Consider the following 25569-nt stretch of genomic DNA (forward strand, 5'->3'; position numbering starts at 1 on the left):
CGACATGGCCTAATCAGCGTAGCTTGATCCTTATTCACTGCGATATGTCTATGTCGTCGTGAAGCTCATACAGCTCATCGTTCCATCGCCTGCGATATTCGCCTTCGCCAATGTGCGAAGGTCCAAAAATCTTACGCAGAATCTTTCTCTCAAACACTCCAAGCTTCGCTTCATTAAATGTTTTCCTCGTCCAAGCTTCTGCGCCATACGTTAGGACGGGCATGATGAGAGTCTTATAGAGTGTTAGTTTTGTTCGTCGAGAGAGGACTTTACTGCTCAGTTGCCTACTTAGTCCAAAGTAGCACTTGTTGGCAAGAGAGATTCTACGTTGGATTTCGAGGCTGACATTGTTATCGGTGTTAATGCTGGTTCCCAAATACACGAAGTCTTTTACAATCTCGAGATCATAACTGCCAATAGTGACGTGGGTGCCGATACGCGAGAGCGCCGACTGTTTGTTTGAGGACAGGAGGTACTTCGCTTTGTTCTCGTTCACCACCAGACCCATTCGCTTTGCCTCTTTATCCAGTTTGGAGAAGGTAGAATTAATAGCGCAGTTGTTAAGCCCGATGAAGTCAATATCATCGGCATTTAATCGGCATCATCTGCGATTAAGCTTTGCAGCTCGCACGATATTTTCGAACATCAGGTTAAAGAAGTCACACGACAGCGAGTCACCCTGTCTGAAACCTCGTTTGGTATCAAACGGCTCGTACAGGTCCTTCTCAATTCTGACGGAGCTGTTGGTGTTGAGCAACGTCTTCTTGCAAAGCCGTATTAGTTTTGCGGGGATATCAAATTCAGACATCCTGTTCGTACTGTCGAATGAAGCTTTGAAATCGACGAAAAGATGGTGTGTCTCGATTCTCCTTTCATGGGATTTTGCCAAGACTTCACTTATTGTGAATATCTGGTGGATGGTAGACTTTCCAGGTCTAAAGCCACACTGATAAAGTTCAATCAGTTGGTTGATGGTGTGCTTCAGCCTTTCACACAATACGCCCGCTAGGACCTTATACGCGATATTTAGAAGACTAATCCAGCGGTAATTGGCACAGATTGCAGGATCACCCTTCTTATTGATTGGGCAGAGCACACTTAAATTCCAATCGGCAGGTATGCTTTCATCCGACCATATTTTGCAGAGAAGCTGAGGCACCTTACCAGTCGGTCGGCGCCCGCTGTGTTGTTGTGCTTTAGTTGCATTACCGCTATTCTCACCTCGTCATGGTCGGGTAGCGGGAGGACAATTCCGTCGTGAATGATTGGGGTATCGGGGTCTTCTCTTTATTTGTGACATGCGCAATTTAGCATGTTTCCCTTCATAATTCCAGCACGCTCTGGATGTCAGTCACCAGATCGCCGTCTTTGTTCTTACAGCAAGTCGCTCCCGTCCTGAAACCTTCTGTAAGCCGCAACACACTAATATTACTTTTTTTTAATCAAAATAATGGATTAAAATGAATAATATCGAAAGTATGGTATTTAGAAAGCGATTTTAAGTAATGAATGACAAAATAATTACATAAATAGGAATAGAAGGTGGCGCAAAATGAATCAGCCTATAGGAAGATTTATAATTTTGCAAATGGCGTCATACGTCACTTGTATTTAACACTTGTGAACTCGACAGCTGCAGTTTCCATAAGTCAGAAGAATTTTTGTTTATTTAATAAAAAGTTATTCAACAGCAAAATCGGATGATTAATTTTGCGCCACTTTGCACTACCTACAACTATTGTAAACACGCAACGCATGTGCCACTTTAATATTTTGGGAATAAAAAAGGAAAATTGGAAAAAAATAATATCTCTTTTGTGTGCCGTATTTCCTACTCCATTTCACATGAAGAAGGATATGAATGCTGATGAGTAAAAAGGGTGAAAGTGCGTAATAGCAAATCAAAAATTTTAATTGTAGCAAGATGTGCTGATAACACCAACACATTCATGGAATAGCTGAAATCACCAGGGTGAAAACAAAGACAAAATGAGTGCGACAGCAATTTATGAAGGGACTCTATCAAGTGTTCCATGAATTACGCGGTTTAACCGTAGAAAAGAATTTATTACTTGACTTTTGCTGCGAGCAAATTTAGTTTTTTTTCTGGAATTTTTTTTTTTTTTGGTTTTTTTGTACTGATAGGGTAATTTTTGTTATTTTAGTTGCTGATATTGCACTCCATTTCCCCTACTCCCGTTGGCAAATGCAAACTTTTCTAATTAGCAGCGCATTCACATTGAAAATTCCAATCGACTTTTACTAATAACAAGCCAATTAAATAATGCCACGGCTTTTGCGAAAGCATTTGCCTGCTTCATTCGCCAAAGTCACTTGCTTGGGCTCTTTTTTAGTCGATATTCATTTCTAACACTGATTAAAGCATTGGTTCGACCTTTTCGCTGTGGAATACGAAAGTAGTGAAAAAAAGCGAAAAAAATGACGGGCTTACGTCTCCTTGTTCGAGAGTAGCAACGGGTTTGTAATTTGTTCAGCGACTTTCTCACCCTTTCCAACTTTCCTCTGCTCTTTCTCTGCTTTACATGCCTTTTCCTCTAACCAACCGCTAATTTCTTTCGGAATTTTCGCCATTGGCATTTTAAGACCTTCATTCATTTCACACTTGTTTTTCCTGCCTTTTTACTTTTTATTTTTAACCATGCATACATACTTACAGATATGTATATATATGTATATTTTTTTCTTTCATTTGGCGGATTTGTTGTTGTCGTATGCCTGTAACCCAGCCAACGGTGCGTTTAAGTAACCTACCGCGGAAAGATGATAAGAAATGAAGTAATTAGGTTTACTTCCCGCTCCACTTCCGCGTAGCCACGTCAGCTAATATTTGTGGAAATTTGAAGCATAAATGCGCATATTTTAGCGCAAATTGAAGCAGCTATTTTTTAAGTGGCTGTTGGTGGTATTCGAAGTGCGTGGCGGTCGGCCGGTCGGGTGGTCGGCGTGCACGTTAGTTACGTAGCAGCAGCACCAGCTTGCCACGCGCAGCCGGCAGAGAAAGGCAGATTGTGGCAGCTATGCTTTATAATTCAGCGTACGATTCAAATTAGCTTTTCTATGCCATTTTAAGTTCTTCAGTATTTTCGTTGTGTTTTTTTTTCGGTCCTTTTATTATCTTAGTTTTTATTTCCACTCGCTACCAGCAACCAGATTTTTTTTTCCAAAATTTTATATATTCCAAATATGGTATGTTTTTGTCTGCCTTTGAACTGTGTAGCCACGCACACAATTAAATTATATTTTCAGCTTTGATGCTTTTGCCTTTTGAAAAATGTGTTGGTGAAGAAAACGCTCCAAAAAGGAACAAGCAATTTGCATACCAACGTTAAGGTTGCATGGAAGACCTTGCCACTTCTGCCACTTCTTGCTATGCATCTAAACACAGCTGCTTTAAACTTGAATGCTCTTCAGCTATTGAAAAATGCATGCGCTGTTTTATGAATGAATGTGCTGTGGTATGCTGTCAAGAGCGTAGCATACTTATGGGCGAATCCACATGTGCAGATAATCAATGGTAGGCACTTGTGCTCGTGTGCTGTACTTTTCCTTTCCCTAAAATAAATTTTTGTGAGCCATGATTGGCATTTGAAGTGAATTCGAAATCTTTTCCTGGTTTTTTAAGATTCTCTGTTGCATTGAGTGCAGTGCCAAAGCTTTGTATTGATAATCCGTTGACAAACAGCTGATTAAAATTGGCAGCACTCTTGTGCATGCTTGTGCCACTTGCGCTCTTATATAGAATATTTATGCTCCAGGTACCATTATTTTGGTTATCAGCATATTTGTATGTCTTTTTCTCGAGTACTCTACAACTTTATTCCGCCTTAGAGTAGCAGTTGGTGTAATAATTGGTAATAGTTTTTTGATGACACCAGTAAATTGTGAAGTTTTCCTTGCTTGCTGAGTGGCGACGACTGTTAAGAAAAACTTGTTGTTGTTTTATATACTCAGTGGGGCTCGAAAAGAACTTACTGCCTTGATTTACTTATACTTTTCATCAAAGAAAGGTAACTTATTCATATTAATTCATACATACTGCATTAAGTAACTATAGAACAACGATTTATTGGCAAGTTTTGAAAATTTAATTAAATATTTTTCATGCAATTTTAATATTTTTTTAATAAAAAATAATATGTAATAGGACTGTGAATAAGTTCGTGCGGTTTTTTTTTCGAAATTTGAAACTTTATTGACGTAAAATGGTTACAAATTTAATATTCATAGTATTGTCCATCGCTTGCTACTACTTTTTCCCATCTTTCTGGCAATTCACGGATTCCCTTTGTGGAAAATTCGGTCGGTTTTGCCGCAATCCACGAATCGATCCATTTTTTGACTTCATCGTAATTACGGAAGTGCTGGTCAGCCAGGCCATGTTGCATCGATCGGAAGAGATAGTAATCGGATGGCGCAAGGTCTGGACTATACGGCGGGTGGGGTAGGACATCCCATTTGAGCGTTTCTAAGTATGTTTTGACCACTTGTGCAACATGTGGCCGAGCATTGTCATGTTGCAAAATAACTTTGTCGTGTCTATCGGCGTATTGCGGCCGTTTTTCTCGCAGTGCTCGGCTCAAACGCATCAATTGTCGTCGGTAGACATCCCCCGTAATCGTTTCATTCGGTTTCAGTAGCTCATAATACACAACACCCAGCTGGTCCCACCAGATACACAGCATAACCTTCAGGCCATGAATATTCTGCGCCGACGTCGATGTTGAAGCGTGGCCAGGGTATCCATACGTTGCCCGACGTTTTGGATTGTCGTAATGGACCCACTTTTCATCGCCAGTCACAATTCGATGCAAAAAACCCTTTCTTTTGTGCCGTTGAAGCAGTTGTTCGCATGCCATAAAACGGCGTTCAACGTCTCTTGGCTTCAATTCATACGGCACCCAATGGCCTACCTTTCGGATCATTCCCATGGCTTTTAAACGTTTGGAAATGGTTGATTGATCAACTCCTAAAGTTTTTGCAACCTCTTCTTGCGTTTGAGCCGGATCTTGATCGAGCAATTCCTCCAATTCGGTATCCATGAACTTTGGCGGCGCACCCTCGCGTTCTTCGTCTTCCAAGCCAAAATCACCACTTTTAAAGCGTGCAAACCACTTCTGGCACGTTCGCTCAGCTAGAGCATGCTCACCATAAACTTCCACCAAGATACGATGACTTTCGGCTGCTTTTTTCTTCATATTAAAATAATGAAGAAGAATTCCCCGCAAAAACACATTATTTGGCACGAAATTCGACATTTTCAAGTGTGGTAAAAATATTGTTGTTTACGCTTCAAATAAAAAACTTATACTGACGTTTGTGCCTTACGACAGTAGCTCTCCAATGAATGTTTGGAAATGTGGATCGATGGAATAATAATCAAGTTACGCCATCTGTTGTAAAACCGCACGAACTTATTCATAGTCATGTATGACTTTTATTTAAACAAAAAACAATACCTATTGTATATTTATAAGTTAATCAATTATATATTCGCCGTTGCTGTTTACAATCTCTTCCTACCTCTCGACTAATATGTTGATGCCATTCTGCCAAAAAGGTGCCTGGTATGGTGTCAAAGAAATTGTTGAGACAGTTTTTAAAGATCTCTTTGTTATCAAAGGCAACGCATTTCATACATTTTGACAGGGAGGTTCGAAGAAGAAGAGCTCTTGAAGTGCGGCTTTGACGACTTGTGCAACATGGGACCTGGTGTTGTCGTGAAGGAGTATGACTTGACCATGTCAATCAGGTCTTTTCAGTCGAATGGCCTAATTCACGCGGGGTAGCTGAGCAATCTAGAACTCCTTGTGGACCGTGGCTTTCGTTTCGAGCATGATGGCCCGGCTTGACTCTCGGCTTTGGCGTATCTTCTGGCCCCATCCACTCCTTTCTTTACCTCATACTGATGTATAGGCACCATTCCTCTTCTCCCGTGACGACGTGGTACAAAAAGCGCTGTATATGACCGCGTGTTGCTCGATGGCGGGGGAAGTGCTGGGAAGCAATTTGAATGCGACTTTCTTTGTATTTTTCGTTGAGCTCATGAGGCTCCCACGATCCCAAATTTTCAGTAAATTACATTGAATAAAGGTGATTTATAATTATTTTATGATGGCTGTTAATTTTTTCCTCCAATTCACGACTGGTTTGGCAACCGTTCTCCTTCAAAAGTGATTTGAGACGTTCTTCATCGAATTCAGAAGACCTTCCGCTGCGGGATCTTTTATCGACGTCAAAGTCGCCATTCGCCAATTTTGATGAAGTTTTTTCCAATTTTATTTCCTTCGTGCCCCTCATGCCCCGGTACCTGGTAAAAGATGTGTTAGTATAATACATTAAGCGCTTCAGTAGGACTGGTGCTAAGCGCACCTGTGGTTAAGGTACACGCTGTTCCTTGCATCTTGTTCGGCTTGGTTTGGTTGTATTTCTTTTCTGTTGCGGGGCACCGCACTAGTGCCGCATATGTTAGTATTGGTCTTACAATGGCTGTGGTTTGGTTGGAGACCCCATTTTTTACCCAACATTCTCTTACACGTGTAAAGTGTTATATTCGATTTCTTTACCCTGTACTCTACGTTGGGCCTCCAGCTGAGTTTGAGATCTAAGATGACCCCTTAGTATTTTGCCTGTTGGGTTAGCATAAGACTAACGCCATTTAATTTTGGGAGATATTTTACTTTCTTAGTTTTCCCTGGTATTCAAAAGGTTAGCGTTTAATATGCCTCTCGTCTATGTCATATGCCTTTGGTTTAAATTTGTGTATAAATTAAGCAACACTAATCGATGGGTTAAGCAGCTACGTTTGACTAAAAAACTGCAAAATATTTGTTCCAAATTTCATAAAATTATAATCCTGAATTTGACTATAATGTCGAATTTGCTTATGATGCTTTTATTGGCAAATTGAAAATTTCTGTATTAGAACTTTGTTTGTGCACGCCTTGACGATTTCCAAGAAAATAAAGACTCAAACTATGGTTGGCCAGAAAATTGTCAATAATTCGCTATCGTAAAAAGCCTGATCCTCAACGGTTGAGAAATTTTCTAGGCTGTATTTATCATGAAGCTGAAGGCCAGTTATGTTGTACATGAGAAATAAGGAAGCAAAATGTCATAACCCGGAGGGAATAAAATAGAAAGAGTCAAGGGAACATTTTTCTGATTAATATGGATTCGATTTGCTCTATGGTGCACCTTCAAATATTTACGCAGTCAAAAACCTTCAAGCTTCATTCGCCAACATTTTCAATTTTAGACATTCAGGTTTCTCCCATAATGCGGACAACATATTTTCACTAGTTTTCAAATAAAAAATCTTTTCGTTTGGGAAAAATAGAAGAAAAAAAAAACAAACACATTTTTTTCAGGTGCTAACATTTTTATCGCCACCACTGTATATTTTCCCATACACATACGCACGGGTATAACCGATTTAAATAATCATTTAAAATTTTGTACATTTCATACCCTAAACTCGCATGACATCCTCGTTCACGCCCAACACTTTTAGTTATGGATAGGTATGTATGTAGTTGTGTGAGCGCCTGAAAGTCTGTCACTGCTATTTTGGTCATACTGCCCACCTAGTTTTTGCCTGCACTCTTCAATCTTTTGCCAGTTGAAGTGTTGAATGTGGTTTAATTACCGTCAAAGTTGTGTCGCCCATTCTGCTGCTGACTGATGATGTTTGCGCAGTAATCAGCGACAGTCGGCGCTGCGGTTGCGCCTACATGTAGGCTACAAACACGCTCATGTGAGCATGCAAATACACAGATACAAGTGCACACGATTACTTGCTTATTTTTTTTTGCCACGCCTTGTTCCACGTATTTATGTATGTAAGTTAAGGTGCCTCCCTCTTACACAAAAAAAGTTACTAATTTTCCAACCCAATCATAAAAGTTGCTCTATGACTTTCATAAAAATATTTCGGCTATTTCGGATATTTTCTCGAAACTACTTTTTTCGGCACAGTGTGCATGATAACTCATAACAGCTCAGGGTGAGCTTTAGCTTCATCCGCAATCCTCTTCCAATCTGCACGGTTCATAGCAACAGATCTCCAGCTCCCAACTCGTAGCTTTTTCAGGTCGGCTATGGCTTGGTCAAGCCAGGTTAACCTTGGACGTCCTCGGGCTCGGGTCATTAGACAATTCGTTGATAAAAAAGATTTTCGGGGGCGGCTGTATTCCATGCGCACAGTGTGCCCTAACCATCGAAGCCTTTGGGATTTAATGTATTTCACGACGTCTTCAACCTGGCATAAGTTTAGCAACTCATCGTTGTAGCGTATTCGCTACGTTCCATCGTTGCAGCATATGGGAGCAGCGGCATATATCGGAGAACTTTTCATTCGAAAACCCTTAAGCTACTTTCGTCTTTGCTTGTCAATGTCCAGCACTCGCAGCCGTAGGACAGCACCGGCAGTATTATTGACTGGTAGAGGCGGAGTTTACTTTCACGTGTGAGCGTCCAAACTGCAATTTTGTGTGGGCGTAATATGCTTTGTTTGCTGCCATTATTCTTTGTTGTATTGTGTCGTAACTACTGTCATTTTTTATTAACACTCCCAAATATTTGACGCCTTCAAAGGTTATTGTCCCGATTTGCATGTTTTCAAGACTTCGTCTTTCTTCGCTGCGGAAGACCTTCAGATATTCAGTTTTGCCTTCATTTATTCTAAGGCCTACTGATTTTGCATGAAATTCAATATTACAGAAGGTTTCAGTGAGATATCTTTTCTTCCTTGCCACTATTGCGATATTATCCGCGTACGCGATTGTTATTCCTGAGCGACTAAAAAGGTTTCCAAACTTCACTTCGTTTTTTATCGCATAGTCGCCTTGTTTTACGCCACAGGAGATTTCGCAGGGCTTTGACACTGCTTGTTGTACAACTACTTTTCCAGTGGAGTTAGTGCTGCCATAACCAGCTGAATAAGTTTGTCGCTGATACCCAAGTTGGAGAGCGCTTCTGGGATTTTGTCTCGGAGGATACTATCAAAGGCTTGTTTGAAATGGACGAACAGGATGTGTACTTCTAAGTTGAATTCATAGCATTTTCCAAGATTTTGCTTTAACATAAAGATTTGATCTGTTGTGGATCGACCTGGGCGAAATCCGCTTTGGTATTCGCCCAAGATTTTTTCTGCTTCCGCAGTTAGCCGGGATGCGAGGATTCGAGAAAAGATTTTATATGTGGAATTTAGGAGAGTGCCGTATGGAAGGATAGAATGTTAACCCTGGGCAAACCGCTGTTCGAGAGACTGGAGCAGCTGTCTGGCTTAGATGTCAACAACCTGATAAGGTTTCTGAACCGCACAGACTGGATATAGTCATGCTGTAAATAACTGGTAAATAAGTTGGTAACGAGGATGTGGCAACAAAATGGTGCAGAAGCGCTAGTTGGAGTCTGGATGAATCACCACTCAAACCAACCAACCAACCAGATCATCGAGAATTCCCCCAGCACTGTATGTCATAGAGCACCCAGACTTGCGCACTCACATATATACTATATACCATTCATACATGACTGTTCTTCAGCGGGTCGGACCATGCTTTGCCAAACTGGAACTATTTGGATTAAAATATATATACTTGAGCTCAAATGCGGTAATGGGTTAAAGCCAAATTACGTTATGCGGGGAACCGGCTTGGTGCACACTGATTTCATCGCTCCGGTGATGGCCACATAGGCTAGGCGTGGAAGTTAGATTAGATTCTGTATGAGGTTTGCACTTCGACCTCATGTTCTTTTGTGCCCTCAAAAGCATGAAGTTTGTTCAGCTTGAATTGCGTGAACCTAATTGCTATATTCTTCCACCACTATATTCTGCCACATATGGCAGCATGGAATTTCTGGTGAATGGTTTTATACATCCAGAATACAGCTTGGATACGAATCCGCAATTTCTACCTATGAGCTTCAAGCGGTTCTAAGTTTATGTATTGGCTTTAGCAGAAAAACTTGTCGTGAAAAAATATGTCTTCTACAAGTTTTTTTTATTGTTTTTTTTTTCATTTTGGCAAGCCACCCTAATGTATTGCACATATTTACTTTAATGTGTATGTTGTGAACTTCCATTGCGAAATTTTTTGGAATTTTTATTCCATACATATGTATGTACGCTTGCGGGTATGAGGCGTTTGACCAGCAAATATTGTACAGCATTTTATGCTGACACGCAACATTTTTTCGTGGAATCATATTTTTAAATACTTTTGTTGTGCTTCTGACCTTTTCCTGCCACAAAGAAAAAAATCACATATTCGTATGAAAAGGCACGAGTATTTATGTATATGTGTGTGTGATTATATTTATATCGTTATGTTATTTTGCCGTCGCATAGGCGCAACGCTTTTTACATTCAATTATGTGGCAATTAATTTTTTTAACTTGCGTGGTTTAGCTTTTGTTCTGCTCGTTTTCCACTGCATTAGCAAAATTAAAAGCTTCGAAATCGCTTTTTGCGGATATTATCCATATCGTTTATGTTGTTGTTGTTGTTTTAAGTCACTTGTTTGCATGCCGAATTATGTGCCGTAATTAGTGAATTTTATTTTTTTTTGCAAGCTATATTTTCTTTCTCCATGTATACAGTTATCAGTGAAGTGCTACGGCAGACATGCATCATTTACTTTTTTGCCGTCCTGGACGAAGCTTTCGAAAAAAAGAGTTTCGTACACGCAATGTCAACTTTTTAAGTGAATTAGTGAGGTGCTAGTAATCAGAAGTAATATTTTAATTATCTTAATACTCATGCAATTTGTTATTTGTGTGGACTGGAGAGGGCGAAAGAGAGTGACAAACAAGGTGTGACAGTAAAGTTCCAAGAATTTGTCAGTAAAATACCCGAAAATTATGTTATAAACAAAATTTTGTTACAATAGTTTCTCCCTAGTGCCCTTGGCAACACTACGAATTTAACCCACATGGTGGTCATGCTCCAAAGGAACTTGATGGTTCTGTGGTTCGCCAAATATGTGAATAAGTTGTACAAACGCATGAGTAAACATACCTCCCAGTGGAAGAAATAAAACTCAATGAAATGGGACAAGTACTAAAATTTATTGACGAAATTCAGCACAGAGAAATGCTCTGAATGTATGGAGGGGACGATATAGATCTTTCAGGTGGCAGTGCTGCATTCTTCTTCTTCTTCTTAATAGGCGTGACAACCGCTTACGCAATTTTGGCCGAGTTTAACAAAGCGCGCCAGTCGTTTCTTTCTGCTGCTAACCGGCGCCATCTGGGCACACTAAGTGAAGCCAAGTCCTTCTCCACCTGATCTTTCCAACGCAGAGGAGGACTTCTTTCTCCTCTGCTACCACTAGCTGTTACCGCATCGAATATTTTCAAAGCCGGAGCCTTTGCATCCATTCAGACGACATGACCCAGCCATCGTAGCCGCTGGATCTTTATTCGCTGCGCTATGTCTATGTCGTCGTAAAGCTCATACAGCACATCGTTCCACCGCCTACGATTTTCGCCGTCGCCAACGTGCAAAGGTCCAAAAATCTTGCGCAGAATCTTTCTCTCAAACACTACAAGCGTCGTGTTATCGGTTGTTGTCATCGTCCACGCTTATGCGCCATTCGTTAGGACGGGCATGATGAGAGCCTTGTAGGGTGTTAGTTTTGTTTGTCGAGAGAGGACTTTACTACTCATTTGCCTACTTAGTCCAGTGTTACATTCCCTCATAATAATAATGACCTGCACAGCACTACAGTTACATTTTCGTAGATCTGCTGTACGCTGTCATAATGAGCTCCCTCCAGGTTTCACTTTATCTCGGTGAACAAAAATATGTTGAAATGTCTTCTTCGCCAAAAAGTCCTTCACATTAAACGAGAAACAAGATGGTGCATTGTAGTAGTACCAAGCTGTAGTACCAGTCATTCTCGAAAAGTTTGAGTCGCACACAGAAAATACGCTTTTCCCTTCGTGTTAACTACGAGGACACCCTGCTCTTGGCTTTGAAGTTGGAGTTTGTTCTTGGTATTTTCGTAGTTTTGAATTAAAGTCTGATCTGATGTCCATGTCCCGCTTGTTGCTTTTCCTATTTGTCGGTAATTTACTTTTCGCTAATTTCAATTCCTTTTCCTTTTGCTTCCATTGTAGGACTTTGCACAAAACTCTATTGAAAAACGATAAACTAATAGTCTATTAAATAAAAATAATAATTTTCTTTACCACACAAATCAATCTTTGCCAACACGCAACAGCATACGTTGAAATAGATTTTGCATGCTTTTGCTCCATTACATTTTAAAGACAAAAAATTGAACTTGCTTTATTTCTTTTTTATTTTAAAATTTCAAAGGCGTTACAATGCCTTTTTAATGCTTTCATTATCACTTTCACCGTCATTAGAAGTTTTAAATTTTTCGGATGATCGAACTTACATCTGACATCTGAGTCTGATATATACAAGTATTATAGATTTAGGTTTTTCAATGGCAACGCCTTTCAGCGGCACGAAGCGTGAGAAATGAAGAGATAAATCCAAAGGAATTTCTTTATTGTTGCCCGTCAAATGTTAACGCTCAACGCTTGAACATAAGATATTTGTGGAAATTTTTTCCATTTACTTTCAACCAGTTTTTTTCTTTGAGCTCTATAGAAGTTGGCGAAATTTTGACCGACGGGACTTGAGTCCCGAAAAGTTTAATACCGAAAACATTTGGTTTTGCATTGCTCAAAAAAATACTCGAGCCTGTTGCTGTTGTATTGCTTCGTCAACTGTGTCGATGTTTAAGTCGCGGTGAATGTCAGCGTTTGGTTTATACCATTGTGCATTTGTTATTGTCCTAAGTATCTTCGACTGGGCACGTTGCAGTCAAATTGGATTTAGAAGCTATGCCCCAAACTTCTGTACCGAGAACTTAAATTGGTGCAATTGTCGTTTTGTCGATTAAGGTTTTGTTTTGCAGCGAGAGCTTTGACTGAGGTCCTAAGCGCCAGTACAGTTGCCGAAAGCGATTTTTTATTTCATTTCTTTTTTTATTATATGGCCCTTCCAGTTTATTTAAGAGTCAATTGCAATGCCTAAGTATTTAGCTTTCGTATCAGTATTCGCGTCAGAGTTTCCAATCTTGAATGAGTCTATGGTTACCTTTCTGTTCGTGAAATTGACTTGCATTGTTTTATCGCCATTAATTTCAATATTCCATTTTTTAAACCAATCCAGAGTTTTGTTTGGGTCGTTTGTAAAATTGTTTGTGCTATGTTCGGGTCTCTATGAGATGCAGTGTCATCTGCAAACGTCGCATTCATGCTATTTCCTGAAGACGGTTATAGTGACTCAGCTGAGATACAGAGTGGGTCCTAATATGCTGCCTTGGGGAACTCCTGCGTTCATAGAAAGCAGTCATTTGGCAACCTAGATTGGAGTTTGTGCAGTAATCCAGGGTGCCATACTTTGTCAAAGGCTTTAGCTACGTCGAGATACACAGCCACGCCTCTTTATTGTTGAAGCCTTTATTAATTTTGTGAGTGCCTCTGTGCACTTGTTGAATTGTCGAATGTTTTTGGCTAAATCCGAACTGATGTTATGGAATTCAATTTGTTTTTGACTAAATTAAAAATATAAATAATTGTGTACCATTCATAAAATAACCTCAAATTATTCGAATGGTTTCTTAATTTTGACGTGATAACGTCTTATAATTCGATTTAACAGGCTGCACGCACGAAAAAATGTGTCGTTGCCTTGCTCATTAGTGTTACCTTGCTCATTGCCGTTACCTTGCTCATTAGTGTTACCTTGCTCATATGTCGTTACCTTGCTCATTGCCGTTACCTTGAATGAACTGCAAGCGAAAGCGCGGAATGAACGACAAAGCAAACGAACGGCAACGTTCGACATCATGCTCTCTCCTGCTTAAGTGAGCGTATATGTGTATGTATATGCGCATATGTACATATATAAATTCACTTATTTGTATTTGCATATGCCTTCTTATTGATTATTATTAATTTGATTTACTTGAAGAATTTAAAATAAAACCAAGTTTGTTAATAATACCTGTTGTTTTAATGTTATTATTATTTTTTGACGTGATAACGTCTTAAAACTCTATGTAGCCAGCTGCACGCACCAAAAAATGCGTCATTATCTTGCTCATGCGTCGCTACCTTGCTTGAACAGCATGTTATGTTATGTTATGTTATGATATGTTATGCTATGTTATGTTATGTTATGTTATGTTATGTTATGTTATGTTATGTTATGTTATGTTATGTTATGTTATGTTATGTTATGTTATGTTATGTTATGTTATGTTATGTTATGTTATGTTATGTTATGTTATGTTATGTTATGTTATGTTACGTATGTTATGTTATGTTATGTTATGTTATATTATGTTATGTTATGTTATGTTATGTTATGTTATGTTATGTTATGTTATGCTATGTTATGTTATGTTATGTTATGTTATGTTATGTTATGTTATGTTATGTTATGTTATGTTATGTTATGTTATGTTATGTTATGTTATGTTATGTTATGTTATGTTATGTTATGTTATGTTATGTTATGTTATGTTATGTTATGTTATGTTATGTTATGTTATGTTATGTTATGTTATGTTATGTTATGTTATGTTATGTTATGTTATGTTATGTTATGTTATGTTATGTTATGTTATGTTATGTTATGTTATGTTATGTTATGTTATGTTATGTTATGTTATGTTATGTTATGTTATGTTATGTTATGTTATGTTATGTTATGTTATGTTATGTTATGTTATGTTATGTTATGTTATGTTATGTTATGTTATGTTATGTTATGTTATGTTATGTTATGTTATGTTATGTTATGTTATGTTATGTTATGTTATGTTATGTTATGTTATGTTATGTTATGTTATGTTATGTTATGTTATGTTATGTTATGTTATGTTATGTTATGTTATGTTATGTTATGTTATGTTATGTTATGTTATGTTATGTTATGTTATGTTATGTTATGTTATGTTATGTTATGTTATGTTATGTTATGTTATGTTATGTTATGTTATGTTATGTTATGTTATGTTATGTTATGTTATGTTAATGTTAACTCATTCTCTATATCCATACAAAATATCTATCAAACAAATAAAATTAAAATTTTCTTTTGAAAAATGCAAGCATTCAATTAGTATTTTCTTATGACGTTATCACGTTAAACTATCGTCAGTAAACCGACTTTACAGACAACCTCTTTTTTTACTACCTTTTCAGAAAGGGTATTCCCTTATGCTCCTTTTTCCGTTACTTCGTAATTGCTTCGATGGCTAAGTAGCATCCGAAATCAGTGGTAAAACTTTACTCAGCCCCTCATCATTGAATCGTGGGCTCAAAAAAAAGCTCCTGGCTTGAAAATCTTAGGCTAGAAATTAAAAAAATATTGATGATACATTGGTTCAAATATTTTTGGCTTTCGTTTTGTTTTTTTTTTTATAAATTTTGTTCATTCAATAAATGCTTAGAATCCATTCGCAGCAAGGAGATAAATAAAACAATTTAAGCCTAATCTCAGTGTTTTTACTTTAAAACTGAGCAACTAATTTTTTGCATTTCTTGAAAAAAGAGAAAAAGAGATGATTAATCATTATTATTGCCATGCACTTTGCTGTTAATTAGATGATTTATTGCTTTTCATTAAACCGCTATTACACACTTGCTGGCACCTCCACTGGCGTTCAATTGATTTTGCAGACCTAACGGTTTTGTGGCGCAACAGTTACGCTCGCATGGAACCAATGCAATCAATATTTATTCATAAACATCCATCATCAGCAATAATTTTGATTTCAATCCACAATCGAGTGTTTTTATGTAGCTCATCAATTTATTTATCGTGTTGATGTTTTTCTTTTTTGCGTTGTTGTTATTGTATGTGTGGCATGTTTGGTGTCAAAAAATTTGGTTTTTTCATTTTGAGTTTACCATTTTTTGTTTGTATGTAAATGGGTTTTTCATCTCATGAGGATTTATTTTTATTTTTGTTTTTTTTTTTTTTTTTTTACTATTCAATTATCTTTTTGTTTTTGTTTTTTGTTTTTTGTGCGATTTATTTAAATGCATTGCAATCGAAGCTGCCATTAAATTCACTGATTCAATGATTCGCTGATTTACTGGTAGCTTACACTTGTACACACCCACACACACTCACACGAGCATACACGTGCTTCACAAATCTGCTGATGTATGCATGCAAGTGTGTATGTGTGTATGTTTGTGTATACACTGCCGCTGGCTGCACATTTCGTATGCCACACGTGCCACATGCTCGCTTGCAAAATGTCATTTTAGCTCAATCGCAGCTAATCTTTTATTCAAGCATTTTCTTTAGCTAAAATGTCGAAAAAATAACGGTGAATCACTGTGAGAAGGTGAAAGACGTTCGCGTGCATCATTCGACACTCGCAGGAGCTGCTCCTGTGTTATGTGGCTTTCTTTGACTGCTTAGCAGCATCGATATGTGTTTGCATGTTATGTTTGTATGTATAATTAAGTGTGAGAAGGATTTAAGCTACAGCGTCTTTTAAAATTCTATGCAGATGCAAAGCGAATGAATCGCATCAGTCACTGTGCTACTTTTCCATGCAGTAAAATCTCGTAATGACATGTGTTCTTATAGATTTGTATAAGCGACAATTTAAGGACACACATACAAATATATGTATCGGTACATAAACATATCCATTCACATATATATCTACTATATACACAATGAATCGGAGAGAATTTTGTGACTCGAATTTAAAAAAAAAATGAAGGAAAGTTTCATGGCGAATATGGAGTATGATTTTTATGGCTCTCAAAAAGAATTTTTGGAATATGCTAAGAAGCAGAAAAAACCAAATAATGAGTTAATTAATACAGTAGGTTCTGTTTTTATGCGGTAGATACGTTCCGCAAGAAACAGCATAAAAAAAGCTACTAGTTCTATAGTAAAACTATAGATACGTTTCAAATGCTAAAACCGCATAAATTTGAAATAATATAATAAAATCGCATAAAAAAGGGCACTAGTCTCATATTATAACTATAGATACGTTCCATAGACCGCATGAATTTGAAATAATTAAATAAAATCGCATAAACAAAATATTGTATTTTTGAAAATTATATCTTTATTTAAGAAACGTTAGAATCGAAAAATAAATTTAAGTCAGAAATAGAATCAGACAATACCCACATGTTGCGCGTTCGTTTAGGATTTGGCTAAAATCACTTTCGTCACTTTAGGAAATGTACACGTCTGATCTAGATAGTTATGCAGGCGCTTCCATACTTGTAGGGTTAGCATTTCTGATGTAATCTGTGATGAGTTTTTGCTTAGCTGGTTTAGAATCTTGTTTATATGTACAATTTCCGATAGGTCGACATGCATTTTGTAATTAAAAAAAAACCGCACTATTTCAAAACCGCATAAAAAAAAGCCGAATAAAAAAAGGACCTACTGTATATAATTTTTCATTTCCTCTGTGAATGCGCTGCCCTATGGAAGGACAGAATGTTAACCCTGGGTAAACTGCTGTTCGAGAGTCTCGAACAATTGTTTGGCTCAGACGTCAACAACCTGAAATTGAAATTTGAGTAGGTCGAGCCAAGAATCATCAAGAGATTTGGTGGCTCCTAAAACACTCAGTCTAAAGAGCCCATTGTATTTAAAGCTCTGGAAAGAGGGTACATAGTCAACGAGGGAAGAAGAAAAGTATCAGAGAAAGAGATGGGAATGAATAGAGACAGAGATATAGATGCTTTCCATTTCAATTCAACCGGGCTATTCGGGTCATGTTCTTCGATTTCGATGTAAGTCAAATATGTTGCTCTGTAGTCAAAATAATGAGACAAGTATTTTTTTGTTCGTCCGAAAAAAATTTGTTTCAAGATTGGTGGGCAATTTTGTTTTTCGGCTCAAATCTTTAATTATATAAGAATTTTTTTTTTAACTCATAACTTAGCCAAAAATGAACCGATTTTAATGATTATGGGATCAAAATGATCGTCATTACTTGCACGAGCGATTTCATGTAGAAACGATTGCAAAAAGATTGTTGAAAATTTTTTATTTTGCAAAAACAAAAAACATTTGAAATTTTTTCGAAATTCAATATTTCAAAAAGTGTATTTTTTTATTACTTTTTCCAAATCAAGAGGAAAATTCCAACTTCAATTGAGCTGAATGGCCAGTAGCTAAAATGAGTTGTTTTTAAGTAATGAATTTTTGATTACAAAACCTGTTTCGCACTTTTTGCATTTTGCAAAATAAAAAATGTATGAGCATTTACAGAAAAAAAATTTTTTATTTTATGAAAAAATCGTTTTTGAGCCGAAAAACAAAATTGCCGATAAATCTTAAAAAAATTTTTTTTCGGGCAAACAAAAAACTGCGTGTCTCTTTATTTTGACCAGAGAGCAACATATTTGAGTTACATCGAAATCGAAGAACATATCCCGAATAGCCCGGTTGAATTGAAATGGAAAGCATCCCCTTTAACCAACCAACCAACCATCCAACCATATCAATAGACACATGAGTTTCCTATTTCACCGAGCTTTTAGCTCAAGATCATCAGGCTTTCAAAACACCAATGTCGCCAGAAATACAATAATACCAACTGAAACGCAGCCTTACCGCGGTCCAACCCAATATGAAATCGAGTCAATCCCAGTGGCGCTTAAAAATAGAAAATCTTCCCGAAATGATGAAAATCTTCCGGAAAATGAATGATTAAGTATGGCGTTTCCTCTTTAGTGTTGGAACTACATAAGCTCTTTACGAAAGTATTTCAACTCCAAAAAAATACCGGCTCAATGGAAGCTTAGTACAAAAATCCCAATCTGTAAAACGGGAGACAACAAAGCCCGGAAACTATAGAGTTACAGGCCTGCTCGGAGCAGTATCGAAGCTATTTACTCAAATCATTGTGACCGTAATAACTAATAAAGAAATAAGGGAGAGACGACAAGGATTTAGCTGATATTGCTCTACAATCGAAGTAATTTTTAATGTAGGAAAAATTGTTGAGAAAACAATTGAATTTAAGGGGTTATATACCTTGTGGTGGACTAAAAAATTTAAAACTTTTATATGGCATATTCTAAAAGTACATCATCTTTAAACTATAAATTCAAAAAATCAGAATAATCGGAGCACTAGAACGAAAGTTACAGACCGTGGAAGCGCGCGACCTTTCGTGGAACGAGAAGTGCACGCAAAACTTTAGACGCGATTATCTCGAAGTCGTGCTTTTTGAAAATTACCGTCGCAGTGATCATTATTTATCAAAAACTATTTAACCGATTTGCATAAACTTTTTTTTTTAATTTTTCGAAGTTACAACCTCGTGTATCTGAACGGTTCACTTTTTATAAATATTTCCATAGTTCGCTGAAAAACGGCGTTTCGGGGGAGGGGTGATATCAACAATAAATAATAACGTTTTTTAAAATAAAAACACCAAAATGTATTCTTCGAGAGTTACTATTCAGTATGATATATGCCTAATTTGAATAAAAGTTCTAAAACATATTTAAAAAAATTTATGACATCGTCGATTTTTTCGGCCTCACAAGGTATATAGTATATACTATATAACCTCTTAATAAACCGGTTTCGAAGATTCTACCACAGCGTTCGACAGAATTAAGCTATGAGCTGTAATCCACTTATTTTGGAAGAAAAACGTACCTGAAAATATAGTAGCGCTAATACAGGACTTAAATACTGACAAAAAAACAAATTGAAATGCAGGTAGAATTTAGTTGAATTAAAGACAGAATTTAGAATTAAATAAGTTGGAAGGTTGCAAGATTTATCTATTTTCTGTCGAAATAGCTACTACTCTGAAATTTCTAAGTTGACTGTAAAGCAGAGAAATTAGGTTCACAGCCAAATCTGAAATTAATCGCAATTGTTTTTGCAGCTCCCTTGCGGTGAAATGGAGCAGACTTCGATCCATTGTTTGAGTGCTTACTACCCCTCTCCGCTCGAAAAATCATAAGCTAAATACTTAGTAATGATTTTTGATAATGTAAATTCACCGATTTGATAAAAATCAGAAATGATTATTTTCTCTTTTGAGTTAACTGCATCAAAAATCTTGCCGTCTAGTTTGCGATAATCGACTTGTCATGAAACGGGTTACCTATACTGAAATCTTTACAATTGTGGTTAAGAAAAGATAGCCATGAGAATGTCGTTGAAATGTATATATTATTATGTAATATATTTCTCTGCCAAACTTCTAACAATTCTTTTGAAAATCAGAAGCTTCTTGCTCAACAAGTCATGCAAAATGCTTTATGTGAGCTGATGTTAAATACAATAAAATGTTTTTCCCATACAAATCAACTCTTCGAACATGCATATATTTATCTTTTCATAAAATACCGCGATACAATTTGTTTGTTTAAAAATCTACATAAATACAAGCAAGCACATACACCCGGCGACAAAACGATAGCACACCCAAATTTTGACCACTTTTCACTACTTTTTAATTTTCATAATTTTTATAAAATAGTATAGCTCATTGCCCAGCAAAACCACATAGTATAGATCCAAGTTTCCAACTGTAGGATTTCATACTGATGTAATTACTTCCTAACTGCAGCAATATATTTTACTTATACTCGTACCTACAAAATGAGACTTTTTTTCTATTTCAAACATTTATTAACAAACACTGGTTACAAATTTAATTTTCAAGATAATAGTTATCGCTAGCGACACATTTTTCCCATCTCTCAGGCAATTTGTGGATGCCGCGCCAACAAAATTGGCCATCTTTGGCCGCAAACCAATCATCGAGCCATTTTTTGGCTTCTTCGTGAGAATTTAAGCGCTGCTCGGAAAGTGCGTGGCCCATCGATGCAAACAAACGATAATCGGAAGGCGCAAAGTCTGGTGAGTAAGCCACATGCACCAGCGGTTCCAAATCGTACGTCTCCACAAATTCCCGGGTCGCTCTTGTTCGATGTGGCGGTGCATTGTCATCAAGAAAAATTACTTTGTGACCCCGATCGGTATATTCTGGGCGTTTTCGGTGTATAGCGCTGTTCAAATCGGCCATTTGTCATTGGTAGCGTGCACCGTCAACTGTTTCACCTGGTTTTAATAGCTCGTACCAAATCATACCACGCTGTTCCCAGAAAACGCACATCATTGCCTTGCGGCCGAAGCGATTTGGTTTGGCCGTTGTTTTTGGCTTGTGGCCAATTGTTCATCACCCGTAACGATTCGATGCAAAAAAGACTTTCTTTTGAACCGGGAGAGCAGCATTTCACAAGTAGTTTTTTGGTTCTCAACGATGTCCGCAAATCGTAGTTTGAAGGCACGTGATTCGACATTTTTAAGAGCGACAAAAATGCATTGTTGTATGAAACGTAACAAACAATGAACTGAATATTGTTGACAGACGACAGACGAAAAAAACAAGACATTTGGGAAGGTTTAAAAGTACTCCTATATACCTATGTATTGATTTGAACAGACTCATTTTTATGCAATCTTCATCATTTTTTTTCCTTATTCACTCCGTTCGGCAGCATAGGGCTTCGAAGGGACTCTAGCATCGTACACGATTCTGAGCTGTTATTTTTACTCCGTTCCATGTGATGTGGCATTTGCTAGCTCGCGCAATGAACACATTCTCCAAATAATCTTTAGCCAACCACGACTTCTGCTCCCTTGCGGGGTTTGCGATGCTCGTGAAATAAATAAACTTAATATAAATTAGAAAAATTCCATTAAATTTGTACAACTTTTTTCATCCCAGTTCCATGGTTTTAATTAGAACTTCTTGATTGATTTTAAGTGCGGAGTTTTATATATAGCTTATTAAATTTTAATACTTTATAGTAAAGTGAAAGTTAGAAGCTGCTAAAATATTTCCCTGATTTTTGGTTTTTTTCCCCTGAAGGCGTTGACTATTTTCTCCACATAAAAATAATGACCTGCGAGATTTTATGGCAATTTCCAACTTGCACTTTATTTTAATGAAATTAAATAAACCATACAACTGCACACTCGCAATTTTCCTGGAAATTCTGATTAGCTTCAGTTTGGTATATCGGGCTGATCTGGATAGATCTCACCCTTGTGGTGGTTCATAGTGCTACCAGTGTTGCTGGAGTCGTGTCAAACATAATTTTTGATACATGTCTTGGCGAGTTGTAATAAACAGTTTAAACTTTTTCCAGCAATATAGTCAAATAAAAAGTATACCGCTCGAAGGCAGTTGCAAAAAGTTCTGCTAAAAGCAGAACAGTGACAAAGGAGGTGCTCCAATGTACCCCTTTCGTCAGTACTTCAATCAATATTTTACATTTCTTCCTTGGGAGTGATAAAATAAAGTTGGTTGTTTTCGTGTAGCAAGTTCGCAAGTTTTGGCAATCCTTTGAGAGGTCGAGGTTTCCCATATAGGCTGTGCTTGCAGAGTTAATCCCTCGCCTAAATACGCCTTCAAAACTGAGAGTGGAGGATATATGTTTGACGTACGCATCCTAGCCAAGGGGGTGCCTGCCTTAGCAAGCAAGTCAACTCTCTCATTTCCTTTTATCCCGTGATGGTCTGGTATCCAGTAAATTGTGACCTGTTTATTCACGCTCGTCTTTTTGGATCTGCAGTGTTGCACGCATTTCGAGCTAGTCCTTACAGCCATTATTGCTTTAATAGCAGCTTGACTATCGATAAAAATGCCTGTGTGAGTGTAGAGGGGAGTAAACTCCAAAGCTAATTCAGCTGCGTTAGTTACAGCATAGACCTCATAGAAAGCGTTCAAGACTTTTGGAGATCAAATTGAGGCAGAAGATAGCTGCTCCTATTCCTTTTGTCATTTTGGATTAACCTGTAAAGAAATTGTATGCATGGTAATCGGATTCTAAGCCCTTTTGCCAGTCATCTGTTCCATTACAAAAAAAGGCCTGTTGTCAAAGTTTACTTGTGGAATAACGTAATTTGACTTTGCGTTTATGTCCTTTCATACGCCGTCCACCATACTAGTGAACCATAGAGCATTATTGGTTTAATGACCGCTATGTATGTACTTATAAAGGGTGGTTAAATTTCAAGGGCCGATGTTGAATGTGAACCACACCTAAACGTCAACGACACGGTTGCACTTCTTTTTTTGAGGTTATTTGAAAGAAAAGGTGTACGTCGATAAGCCAGCAACAATTCAAGCGCTAAAGGATGAAATAATTCGGCACATTAACGGCATAGAACCTCAATTATGCCTCAGCGCCATCGAAAATTTGAACCATCAGATGGAGGTGTGCCGCGGCCATAAGGCCGATATTTTGTTCCGTACATAATTGAACCATACCAATATTATCATAATAAAGAGAAATGACAATAATTTAAAAAAAAATTGTATCTTATTCAAAATCAACACCGGCCCTTGAAACTTAACTTCTCTTTATATCTAATGGTTGAGTCAAGGAAATTTTGATTAGAAAGTTTAACATTTTCATGAAAATTTCTCAAATTTGTATCAGAAAATTGTACAAAAAATTGGAAAAAAACTCTTTCAAGCAATTTTAATTATAAAACCGTGGAATTGGAGGAAAAGTTAGTGTGAAATTCTATAATTTTTGCTTCAAATTTCAAAATTGGATATGATTTGGTTGAAAAATATATACTTTTATACAAAACCAATATTGACTCAAAAAAGTAAATAAAGTAAACGTCGAATTCTCACGAAAATATTTATGTGCTATCGTTTTGTCGCTGGCTGTACACGAACAAGTACAGCTGCAGACAGAAGAAGATGTGACCTAAGGCAAATCAGCATCAAAAGTAAATATAAAATCAAATTTACATCAATTCAATTAAGCACTCAATGATGCGCAATTTAACTCTCTCTTTGCCGTAGGTGATCATCGCCGCGACTGACTGAATGTTGATTTCATTCCCATTTAAATTTTTATTTTCTTTTATGACAACAAACAAACACATTTCACGCATTTACATATTCAGCGGCAACGCAAAACCCTCGAAATCTGAGACGATACGCAAATCGGTCCCAAATGCATTATAAAGCAGGCAGACAAACGGATGGATCGATGAACGAATAAAACGGATGCGCAGAGCAAAGGACACAAGAGGGTAAGAGCGGGGAACAGACTGGGTGACTGGCTGACTGGCAGACTGGTATCCGGGCGAACCTTAAATTTGATATCTCAATCAGCGCAGGCTATGAATTTCATTCACCGAAGTGACTTTTACACCACAATATTGTTGTTGTTGTTGTTGCGTGCACTAAATAGCAAACAGACGCGTTCGCGGTTATTGGCCGCAATCCTAACTTTACGTACGTACGTAAGTATGTGCGTGCAAACAACTAATACAACACACACACAAGCATACTAATGCGCGCACTCACTCACATTGTATGTATGTGTGTATGTATGTATGTGCCCGTGCGGTCCTTTGGCAGCATGTGAATTAGTGAACCACTGCGATGCGGGCGCATTGCTTAAGGGTGTATTTATATGTGCATACAATAACAACAACAATCATTCGTGTGCAAACTCACAGGGCAAATATCAAACGAAACGATGAGAAGAAGGGCAACAAAAGGAGTGGAGGGAGTGGCATGTGCAGTTAACGTACTGACACCAAAGTCTAAGCAAACAAATAGGAAAGCAATAAAGAAAAACAAAAATAGTAACAAAACCAAAACAAACTTGCGCACACATACACACGTTGCACTTACTTCGTCATTGGCTTTGTTATTGTTGCATCCGTGATTGCAATCGATCCCCAATCTTTGTCACTGGCCGCGCGCAAACGTCATAAATAAAACGTTTTGTAATTTGAAGCCAGCAGCTAATTGATTTCGAAAGGGTTTTGCCGGCACTTCGGTTGTATTGTTGCGCCGCTTATCGTTCAGTTCGTTCAGCTCTCATCCAGAGAAGCCTTTCAACTGGTGTAGCAAAGTGCATGCACACATGGCACTAGGAGGCTTTAAATTACAATAGTTAGGGACAATAATTTTATTTAGTGATTTGAATGACACAAATTTTAGTTGCAGTAAAAACTGAAGTCTGCTTTTTTGTTTTGGCTCGATGAACTGAAGTTAAAAAAAGGATTACATGTAAATGAAAGGCCAGCTTTTGTTGCTGATTATAGATTTTAGCTCACCGCTGCGGCAACTTATTCGTTACGCAATTAAGGGGGTCTTCTACCGTCGCGCCTTAATCTCGGGCCTATTTTTGGGAATTAATTACAAAGCAACCACTTGAGATAATGAAATCAGATTTTTTTTATTTAATTTGCACAAGTTTGCACTATTTAAAAATATATTTTTCAAATCGAATTCTTTGGCCCTGTGTCCTTGAACCGTCCTCGAGGTTGCCCTTGTAAAAATGTCCTAGGCGACTTTGTGGCACGCGATCGACCATTTTACTTATCTGAAATCAAAAAAATTTTTTTTTTTATCATAAAGTGTAGCGTTGGCTATGTTTTCCCAGTGGCGATTTTAAATATTTTGAAATTTGTAAAAAATGCGTGATTTTAAAAAAAAAGTTTGAAAATTT

Source organism: Anastrepha obliqua, chromosome 1 (genome assembly GCF_027943255.1).
Source record: "Anastrepha obliqua isolate idAnaObli1 chromosome 1, idAnaObli1_1.0, whole genome shotgun sequence".
Taxonomy (NCBI): Eukaryota; Metazoa; Arthropoda; class Insecta; order Diptera; family Tephritidae; genus Anastrepha; species Anastrepha obliqua.